Raw genomic sequence first — 9,697 nt, 5'->3', positions numbered from 1 at the left:
AATAGATCCTTGGGAAACTCCAAAGGTAATGGGGTGAGAAGAGAAACCATTGCTGGAGATTGTTTGGCTATGATTGGATAGATCTGAATGGCGCCAAGGGAGGTCAGTCCCACTCAGCTGAACAGTGGAGGAGAGGCGTTGGAGGATGGTGTGGTCGACTGGGAGGTGAAGATGTTTGAGGAGCGATGGTGCCCCACATGCACAGAGAATGTCCTTTGTGACATGGATTCGAGCTGTTTCAGTACTGTGTGATGGAAACCTGATTGGAAAGGTTCAAACGTGGAATTCTGGGAAAGGTGGACACGGATTGGGGGCATAGAGACATTCAGTATCTTTGGAAAGGAATGAGAGGGTGAAGATGAGGTGGTAGTTTACAAGGACAGAGAGGTTGAGGGTGGAGGTTTTGAGGAGGTGGGTGATAATGACAGTTTTAAAAGGGAGCTGGAAGTAACTGAGGAAAGGAAACTGTTAACAATGTCAGTTAGCACGAGGGCCAGGAAGGGAAGTTGTTTGATTAGTTTAGTGGTTACATTTCAGGGACAACCATTAAAAGCATGGTTCACTGGCCCATATAGATTGATCAAAAGATTGGATAAGGTAGGTTACTTTATTGACACCCCTGATCACCGGGAGAACTGGTTGTGTCACATTAATATGCTCGAACAACATTACCACAGGGAGGAGGATAAGCCAATACAGGTATTTCAGTTAAACAGGACTGTTGACAAGGAAACGGATTGTGAGGATGAGGCAAAGGCTGGCCTTGGAAATTCTCCGAAGTTCCAAAGAAGGGTCACTGACCCGAAACGTTAACTCTGCTTCTCTTTTCACAGATGCTGCCAGACCTGCTGAGTGGTTCCAGCATTTCCTATTTTTATTTCAGATTTCCAGCATCCGCAGGATTTTGCTTTTATTTTACTGTTTAATTCACTGCCACTTCTCTTTTAGGAATGCCTACCTTGAAGAAGTTGTGCTCTTCTCTCCGACGGGATTTTCGTTTGTCTCTTTTACCTTGTTCACCTTCATTGCTTTCTATTTCCCTCCTGGTGTTTGATAAGGTGTCTACCAAAACTCGTTTTCACAGCCACATCTCCTTCCTCAGTGACTGTCTCTGGCTCCATCTTATTCCACGTGGATTCCAACTGCAGTTTCACCCATCATGCTTTGAATCCACCCAGAATCACAGGTATCTCCGAGAAATACAACGTTCCTCGCACTGCTACTCTCGCCACATCCTGAGATCCACACTCAGTGCTATGCGCCGCCACATGCACACACTGGACCTCTCTCTCCAGCAGCACCGCCTCACCTTATCTCAAAGCTGCTCTACTGCGCAGTTTCATTTCATCTTTCGTCTCATCCGAGTTCTGAAGAAGGGTCACTGACCCAAAACGTCTGCTTCTTTTTTCACAGATGCTGCCAGACCTGCTGAGTGCTTCCAGCATTTCTTGTTTTTATTTCAGATTTCCAGCATCCGCAGTATTTTGCTTTTATTATACGGTGTAAAGAAGGCAGACTCCTACCCAAATTCTCATTTAAAGGACTGCATGGACAGAGTGGGCAACACCATATGTCTTAAAGAGACAGATGTGTTGGAGGGATACTGTCAAATTCCTTTGACACCCTAGGGTAAGACAAGATCAGCTTCTGTTACCCAGGACAGGGTTTTCCAGTGTCACGTGATGCCACACAGGTTAAGGGGTACTCGAGAAACTTCTCAGAGACTAGTGAACCCAGTAGTGGTCAGTGCTCCGAGCTCTGCAGTGCACCTGGCTGAAGTGATGGACAATAGGGACACTTGGAAGGAAAGCACGAAACAGCTGGAAGACTATGCTTGGAAATTTGAAATGGGTTAATTGGGACAATCTTTGAAAAAATTTAAACTGAAAATGTTCTGGTGGAACTTGTTGCTGTCGTTCCAATATTCTTGAAAAGTGTATATCTGTAAATGTGGACGAAAATGTGTTATCATTTGTTTTTGCAATTTCATTTTTTACATTGTAATGAAATGCATTATCGGAATGGTATTTCATTCCACCAGGGGTGGAGATGTGATGATCCTACTTATTTTTTTTGGGTCGCGGGGGGTGGATGTGTGCAGTGTGCCTTTAAGAACAAAGAACAAAGAAAATTACAGCACAGGAACAGGCCCTTCAGCCCTCCAAGCCTGCGCCGATCCAGATCCTCTATCTACACATGTCACCTATTTTCTAAGGGTCTGTATCTCTGTACTTCCTGCTCGTTCATGTATCTGTCTAGATACATCTTAAAAGACGCTATCGTGCCCGCATCTACCACCTCCGCTGGCAACGCGTTCCAGGCACCCACCACCCTCTGCGTAAAGAACTTTCCACGCATATCCCCCCTAAACATTTCCCTTTTCACTTTGAACTCGTGTCCCCTAGTAATTGAATCCCCCACTCTGGGAAAAAGCTTCTTGCTATTCACCCTGTCTATACCTCTCATGATTTTGTACACCTCAATCAGGTCCCCCCTCAACCTCCGACTTTCTAATGAAAATAATCCTAATCTACTCAACCTCTCTTCATAGCTAGCGCCCTCCATACCAGGCAATATCCTGGTGAACCTCCTCTGCACCCTCTCCAAAGCATCCACATCCTTTTGGTAATGTGGCGACCAGAACTGCTCGCAGTATTCCAAATGTGGCCGAACCAAAGTCCTATACAACTGTAACATGACCTGCCAACTCTTGTACTCAATACCCCGTCCGATGAAGGAAAGCATGCCGTATGGCTTCTTGACCACTCTATTGACCTGCGTTGCCACCTTCAGAGAACAATGGACCTGAACACCCAAATCTCTCTGTACATCAATTTTCCCCAGGACTTTTCCATTTACTGTATAGTTCACTCTTGAATTGGATCTTCCAAAATGCATCACCTCGCATTTGCCCTGATTGAACTCCATCTGCCATTTCTCTGCCCAACTCTCCAATCTATCTATATTCTGCTGTATTCTCTGACAGTCCCCTTCACTATCTGCTACTCCACCAATCTTAGTGTCGTCTGCAAACTTGCTAATCAGACCACCTATACTTTCCTCCAAATCATTTATGTATATCACAAACAACAGTGGTCCCAGCACAGATCCCTGTGGAACAATACTGGTCACACGTCTCCATTTTGAGAAACTCCCTTCCACTGCTACTCTCTGTCTCCTGTTGCCCAGCCAGTTCTTTATCCATCTAGCGAGTACACCTTGGACCCCATGCGCCTTCACTTTCTCCATCAGCCTACCATGGGGAACCTTATCAAACGCCTTACTGAAGTCCATGTATATGACATCTACAGACCTTCCCTCATCAATCAACTTTGTCACTTCCTCAAAGAATTCTATTAAGTTGGTAAGACATGACCTTCCCTGCACAAAACCATGTTGCCTATCACTGATAATTCCATTTTCTTCCAAATGGGAATAGATCCTATCCCTCAGTATCTTCTCCAGCAGCTTCCCTACCACTGACGTCAGGCTGAACGGTCTCTAATTACCTGGATTATCCCTGCTACCCTTCTTAAACAAGGGGACAACATTAGCAATTCTCCAGTCCTCCGGGACCTCACCCGTGTTTAAGGATGCTGCAAAGATATCTGTTAAGGCCCCAGCTATTTCCTCTCTCGCTTCCCTCAGTAACCTGGGATAGATCCCATCCGGACCTCGGGACTTGTCCACCTTAATGCCTTTTAGAATACCCAACACTTCCTCCCTCCTTATGCCGACTTGACCGAGAGTAATCAAACATCTGTTCCTAACCTCAACATCCGTCATGTCCCTCTCCTCGGTGAATACCGATGCAAAGTACTCGTTTAGAATCTCACCCATTTTCTCTGACTCCACGCATAACTTTCCTCCTTTGTCCTTGAGTGGGCCAATCCTTTCTCTAGTTACCCTCTTGCTCCTTATATATGAATAGAAGGCTTTGGGATTTTCCTTAACCCTGTTTGCTAAAGATATTTCATGACCCCTTTTAGCCCTCTTAATTCCTCATTTCAGATTGGTCCTACATTCCCGATATTCTTTCAAAGCTTCGTCTTTCTTCAGCCGCCTAGACCTTATGTATGCTTCCTTTTTCCTCTTAGCTAGTCTCACAATTTCACCTGTCATCCATGGTTCCCTAATCTTGCCATTTCTATCCCTCATTTTCACAGGAACATGTCTCTCCTTAAGGCAGCAAATGATCAGTACTGCTTTAAGAACAAGCAAGCCTCAGGAGTTAGAGAAGGTGCATTCTGGTTGCTATTGGATACAGCCATACAGAGAGGGAGAACAAGCCAGCCTCAGACGTTACCAAGGAAAGTGCATCTTGTTTGCCCCAGATACAGCCATTATGCAATGCTGTAATTTATTACAAAGGGAATGGAATATAAAAAATGTTTTGCTGCAGTTGTACAGGGCATTGGTGAGACCAAATCTGGAATATTCTGTACAGTGTTGGTCTTCTTACTGAAAGGATATAGTTGCATTGGAAGCAGTTCAGAGAAGGTTCATTCGACTGATTCCTGGGAGAAATGGTTATCTTTTGAGGAAAAGGTGAACAGTTTGGTTCTGTATTCATTGGAGTTTAGAAGGATGAGAGTTGATCTCATTGAAATATATAAGATCCTGAGGGGACTTGACAGGGTGGATGGTGAAAGGACGTTTCCCCTTCTGGGGAAGGCGAAAACTGGGGAACAGTTTAAAATTAAAGGCTCTCCCATTTAAGACAGAGTGACGTGAGAAATTTATTTCTCTCAGAGAGTCGTACGTCTGTGGAACTCTCTTCCCCGAACTCGGTGGAGGTAGGGTCATTGAATGTTTTTAAGGCAGAGGTAGACAGAGTCTTGACAAACAAGGGAGTCAAAGGATATCGGGGGTCGGCAGGAAAGTGGACCTCAATCCACAAACAGATCAGTCATGATCTTGTAGAATGGCGGAGCAGGCTTGAAGGTCTGAATAGCCAACTCCTGGTCTTAGATCATGTGTTCATATGTTCGTACATAGGTCAGACTGAGAGCAAGGTAGAGAATTAAAATGAGAAGAAACAGGAAGCACAGGGCCATGCTTGCGGACTGAAGGGAGGTGTTCCACAAAGCGGTCACACTGTCTGTATTTAGCCTCCTCAGTGTAGAGGAGACCACAATTATCTACCACTGCGTAGTGTGAGGGCACCTGGTGATAAAACTGTCTCCACTCAAGAAAGTTCTCAAAGAGAACATGCCCTCTTCTAATTTTTTCTGTGGTATTTTAAGATGAAACTATACCATATAACATTTTGATGTCTTAAAAATATACAATTACCCCATCACAGAATATAACCTCAGTTTCTCACATGGTAGACAGGGGCATGCAACATGCTACTAACAGGAACTAATAGGTTCACCACTTGTGCATTACCTACAGTAGCATCAGACCAGGAATCAGACACTGTTATCAGACCTGGACTCATCCAATTGCCCCAGGAGGAGGATTTTTATTCCATTGTTTGATCTGGATGAGTGGCACAGCAGCACGAAGGGCCAAAGGGCCTCCTCCAGCTCCTATTTCTTATGTTCATTAAACCTCAGTCTGGTTCCTCTCGAGCTGCTGAGTGAATGAATTAAATCTTTCTTGACAAATCACCAAGAAACCAGACTACAATTCATGCCCGAAACATCACTTATTGGTTACAAATCACATTTGAGTTAAATCTGAGTAGACACATTATGGACATGCATAAAGTGTACCATCTACAAGAAGCACTGCAGCAACACACCAAGGCTCCTTAGACAGCACCTTCCAAACCCACAACCCCTACCATCTAGAAGGACAAAGGCAGCAAATGCAAGGGAACACCACTACCTGCAAGTTCCCCTCCAAGTCACACACCATCCTGACTTGGAACTATATCGCCATTCCTTCACTGTCGCTGGGTCAAAATCCTGAAACTTCCTTCCTAACATCACTGTGGATGTACCTACCTCACATAGACTGCAGCGGTTCAAGAAGGCAGCTCACCACCACCTTTTCAAAGGCAATTAGGGATGGGCAATAAATGCTGGCCTAGCCAGCGACGCCCACACTCCATGCATGAATTTAATAAAGCACATATAAATGTAATCAGTTATCCAGCAGTTGAGCAATAATAAGGAGAGTATTTCACAAAAACAAGTTAGAAATGCAAGGGTGAGTGGCCAAAGATCAAAAAGTCTGAAAATTAGTGGCAGAAGACAAAAAGTCAGAATTTTTTTCTGACAAGGAATTATGTAATTTTAGCACTTTTAATGAAGGAAACTAGTTGTGTCATGGTAATTTTGTACAATTTTGCATATGTAATGAATAAAATTGCACTGTACTCAGAATACAATTTCATGAGACTTACCTGACAGCTGATAATTGGGTTTTACAGAGCTTCATGTTCTCAATGTCCTGCTTCTGCCTATTTATAGATTTTTCATGTAAAAAGTGTTCTGTGAAGATGTGTCAACTTCACTGGAAAGCAACATTTAGAAGCATACTAGACTGCACATTCTGCACCTTGGTAAGTGATGTGCAAAAATCAGTAGGTATATAAATTAATAAAAACTAAACATTTAACAGATGTTGACAATCCAGAAACTTGACGATAAGTGGGGTCCTTTTTCTTACTTTGTGCTGAGATAATCAACTGAACGAAGCAGAAAGCAAAACCATGTGCACAACAGCTTTTCCAGATAATCTTAAGCGATGTCAAACCACACGTTAAAAAAAGATGGCCAGAGTTATACTCCTTATCTTCCAGCACTGTGGTGCAAAAGACAGCTTCACACAGACTCCAGGTTTACAGTGTGACTGGGTCAGTAGACAGTGAAAGTGGAGATGAACAATGAATGGAATTCAGCCACACACCTGAGCAAACCGATAAGTGGAAATTCCAGATCACTTCAGTTGCTGCAATGCACAGGACATATGAAGTTTATACAACTCATGCTCACTGCAGGATATTCACATGCAGCAACCAGTTTGTACAGTGTTTTCAGAAATTACTTTGTATGTACACAGCAGTGTGTGTCTAAACATACAAATTAGGAGCAGGAGTCGGCCACTCAGCCCTTCAAGCCTGCTCTGTCATTCAATACGTTCATGTCTGAACTGATTACTCCACATTTCCACCTACCCCCGATAACCTTCCACCTCCTTGCTTATCAAGAATCTATCTACCTCTGTCTTCAAAATATTCAAATGTAAATGGCACCAAGTTTCAAATTCCTATTGACAGACCAATGTTTTTGCGGCAGACCAGCGACTTGCCGGCTACTGATCCTGCACCATTAATTTTAAGCCATATCAAATGAGCTGTGTCAGTTCTCAGGTGGTCTCTGCGAAGATATCCCATGAAGGCAAAAACAAACATTGGGAATTGGTCTGTGTATACACACACCTCTTTTTTGGAAATTTACAGAACACTAACACACAGAAGTTGTGGAGGAGTATGCAGATCCACCCACTTACTATCCTGCTTCAAGTTCCTTTCCACCGAGTCTAAACAATAAACACAACTTAAAAACAGGTAAAAAGACCACCGAGCAGTTTTGTATTTGGTCAACTTTAAAAAAAGAACATCAGAACTGATTGCTTGAATTTTTGTCACGGTCGGAAAGGGAGAACCTATTGGTGGATTTCCAAAATCCCAATGTTGGAAATCTGCTGTTTCATGGACATTTCTCAGCCCTGAGTTACTTGTGAACTCGCTGGTGTGTCAGCAGGTTGGATGAAATAGTGAATCTCTTCTCACACTCTGGCCTCTCACCAGTGTGAACTCGCTGGTGTGTCACAAGATGGGATGGAGTAGTGAATCCCTTCCTGCACTCTGAGCAGGTGAATGGCCTCTCCCCAGTGTGAACTCGCTGGTGTGTCAGCCGGTTGGATGAAGTAGTGAATCCCTTCCTACACTCAGAGCAGGAGAATGCCCTCTCTCGAGTGAGAGCTCGTTGGTGTGTCAGAAGATGGGATGAAGTAGTGAATCCCCTACTGTGTTCTGAACAGGTGAACGGCCTCTCCCCATTGTGAACTCGCTGGTGTCTGAGCAGGTGGGATGAAGGAATGAATCATTTCCCACACACAGAGCAGATGAACGGTCTCTCTGCAGTGTGACTGCCCTGGTGTACAGTGAGTTCAGATTGCTTGAACCCAGCCCTGTGATAAGAACACCTAAACGGTCTCTCCTCAGTGTGAACACGTTGATGGGACATCAGTTCAGTGGAACATTTGTAGCAATTCCCACAATCTGGACATTTCAAAGGTCTCTCCCCAGTATGAACTCGCTGGTGTTTCAGCAGGTTGGATGACTGAGTGAATCCCTTCCCACACTCAGAACAGGTGAACAGCCTCTCCAGAGTGTGACTGCATGGATGGGTTTCCAGCTCAAATGGATGATTCAATCCTTTCCACAGTTCCCATATTTACATGGTTTCTTCCCAGTGTGACTGCACTTGTGTTTCAACAGGCCCGATGATCGGCTGAAACCTCTTCCACACACAGAACACGTGTACAGTTTCTCCCCACTGTGATCAGTGCTTTTTCCTTCCATGTTCAAAATCCAGTGATATTTGGGTTACGATAAATTGGCCAAGTCCTTCAGAACCCGATCAAATGTTTGCTTTGCATTTCACAACTGCAAATCCTCCTCTTCTAAAACCCTGTGAAATTGCTTGAAAATGGAAAAAATGTCTGAGAGAAGCCACAAAAACACAAAGGTTGTGAAATGGAACTGAATGAATCTGGTAATTCATGGGACTGGCAATAGGAAAAAGTGACCACGAAAGCTGCTGGATTGATGGACAACCCCAATTGGTTCACCAATGTCCTTCAGGGAAGGGAACCTGCCAACTAGTCTGGACCTACACAAGACTCTGCCCTCTATAGGAGGAAGGAGGGAGAGGAGAGAAAAGAGAGGGGGGGAGGGAGGAGAAGAGGGTGATTTTATGTATGGACAATTGGACCAGAACTTTGACCATAACATCCCAAACCCTCAACTTCCATCATCTAGAAGGACCAGGGTAGCAGGTGTATGTGAACACCATCACCTCAAAGTTCCCCTCCAAGTCACACACCATCCTGACTATCTGACATCCAGTATTGGATGAACAGAAATTTCCTCCAATTAAAGATTGGGAAGTCTTCACTTCCTGCCACGAACTTCACTCCCTCGGCACCAACTTTATCCCTCTCCCTGGCAACTGTCTGAGGCTAAACCAGACCATTCATAACCTTGGCATCATATCTGATCCCAAGATGAGCTTCCAACTGCATATCAGCACCAGCACTCAGATTGCCTAGTTCCACCTCAGTAACATCGCCAGACTTCACCACTGTCTCAGCTCATCTGCCACTGAAACTTACATTCATGTATTTGTTCCCTCTCAAATTGACTATTCTAACACATTCCTGGTCAGCATCCCACATTCTACCCTCCATAAACTTTAGATCATCCAAAACTCTGCTGCCTGTGTCGTTACTCGAACCACGTCCTGTTCACCCATCACAACTGTGCTCACTGGCCGACACAGGCTCCCAGTTAAATAGCACCTCAATTTTAAAATCCTCATCCTTGCTTTCAAATCTCTCCATACCCTCACGCCTCACTATCTCTATAATCTCCTCCAGCTCTAGCAGACAGAGTTTCGAAACACTCAGCAACACAACTCCAGTAAAACATCCTCAGAGGAAAAGGGGGTGCAGTGTG

Source organism: Heterodontus francisci, chromosome 34 (genome assembly GCF_036365525.1).
Source record: "Heterodontus francisci isolate sHetFra1 chromosome 34, sHetFra1.hap1, whole genome shotgun sequence".
NCBI classification, from domain to species: Eukaryota; Metazoa; Chordata; class Chondrichthyes; order Heterodontiformes; family Heterodontidae; genus Heterodontus; species Heterodontus francisci.
Note: the sequence above shows the minus strand (reverse complement) of the source record.